General features: G+C 33.5%; 1 protein-coding gene across 1 annotated transcript in view; it reads left to right on the forward strand.

Moving 5' to 3' along the window:
• The first annotated feature begins 873 nt into the window (after positions 1-873).
• Positions 874-1,808, forward strand: part of LOC117124363 — a 6,147-nt gene continuing 5,212 nt past the window's right edge. The window contains exon 1 of the mRNA XM_033270584.1: positions 874-899. The gene's annotated coding sequence lies outside the window, so the exon portion shown is untranslated. The remainder of the gene's footprint in view (positions 900-1,808) is intronic.

A 1,808-nucleotide genomic window follows, 5' to 3' on the forward strand; every position in this document is an offset into this window, starting at 1 on the left:
CCATGCACAGCAAGAAGTCACTACAGAGTTTGTATTATTATATAAAAAATGTATTTCTAATTTTAAGTTTTATTCCTAATTATTATAAAATGTGTCACTTTTTTTTAATAGAAATTGTACACATAATTACACAAAATTGCACCTAAATTGATATTAATTTGGTAGAAGAGTTTTACCTAATTATTTGATTCGTTTGGATTACCTGAGGCTCCTCTTTGATTAAGCACTCTGTGTATTGATGCACATGGGTATGTACAGTATATATATTGTATCGGTAATTGTACAAGTATTATATCAAATAAAATTCTAACTATTATTATTTTTCATATTCGTATTCCTTGTTTGTACACAAGAAGTAAAGCTTACTATTTAATCAATTTGTTTATAAATCTATGAAAAATGAATAAAAATAGCAACCCTATTTCCTGGAATGTAGTAACAATTTGTATTGTATTTTCTGAGTAGCATTTTGACCTCAACACCCAAATTGACCTATAGAATTAAAATTCAGGCCTAGAAATGTACCTGAAAAATGAAATATCAGCATGGAATGTATATGTTAAACAAAAAAAATATCCTGAAAATTTACCTGAATTTCATTTGAATCACAAATACAAAAGTTCGTGGGCATACACTCCGTGCATATTAAAGGAATGAATGTAAACTAAAAATAATTATAGTTGTGAATAAACCGGGAAAAATCCATAGTAATCCCATGGGGTGTCAGTAAAGCATTATATGTTAATTCTTTAATATATGACGCTCAACTACAACATCATTGTGGTGTGCCAAACCTTTGTGATGTTAATTTTTGAATGGTTCATTGATCCTTATTCAAATCATTTCTTATTACACTATCATTTGGAAATAATCCAGCAACACTGGGTTACTATATAAAGGTGAGTAAATATTATCTTATTTTTACAAATATCATTATCATAAATTTTAAATTATTGGAAACTAAGAATACTGTACTAGTAATATCAGTTAGCACATTAGAGAATCTGAGCGTTACACATACACTGCCAGGCCCGTAGCCAGGTTTTTCCAAAAAGGGGAGGTCTCTGGTCGTGGGGTGAAGGGTTGAAGTCATGGTGGGTGTCGCCGAAACCCCCAAAGCCAAACGATATTTTTATGTTATGGGTCTAAATAATGCTATAAAAGCAGTTCTGTTTGAAAAAGGTCTGCAGTGTGTAGTTGGGTTGGAAGGGGGTTTTGCCAGAAAAGAGGGGGTTTGCTAATTATGTGTGAAGATATCCATTCCAACGTCCCACAAGCAGCAGGGGCGGATCCAGGATTTGAAAGAAGGGAGTTCACTGTGTTTCCCAAAAAACCGAAAATGAATGAGGGGTCCGTCCAGGGAAAATTTTGATTCCTAGATGGTTGGAAATGAGCTTTCCTGACTTCTGAGAGTCTTTTAATAATCTTTGTCCTTCAAAATTAAAGGTTTTCCCCCTCTTGAAAAAGATCAGGAAATTTTATCTCATTCTTTAGGCCTACACATAGAGAAAACAAAATCAAAGACATATAGGCAATATATTATTATATTCAAACATTGAGTAGTCATAGACTTTCTTCCATAGATCGATGAACCAATAGTTCTGAAGAACGCACTTTCTTACATAAATTATTACAACATCGAACCAAAAACAGTGTGTATAATTTATTTAATTGAAAACTAGTTGGGCTAATCCTAGTTTGTGGGATCTGCCAACATAATATGCCTAGGAAGGTTAGCACACCTTTTATAAGCCAGGACCCAGTAGTATTTTGTTATGTTTCTTAACGGGGGGGGGGGGGGGGGTTGG

This window comes from Anneissia japonica, unplaced genomic scaffold, assembly GCF_011630105.1.
Source record: "Anneissia japonica isolate Jap-2015-1 unplaced genomic scaffold, ASM1163010v1 scaffold750_len1593409_cov174, whole genome shotgun sequence".
Lineage (NCBI taxonomy): Eukaryota > Metazoa > Echinodermata > Crinoidea > Comatulida > Comatulidae > Anneissia > Anneissia japonica.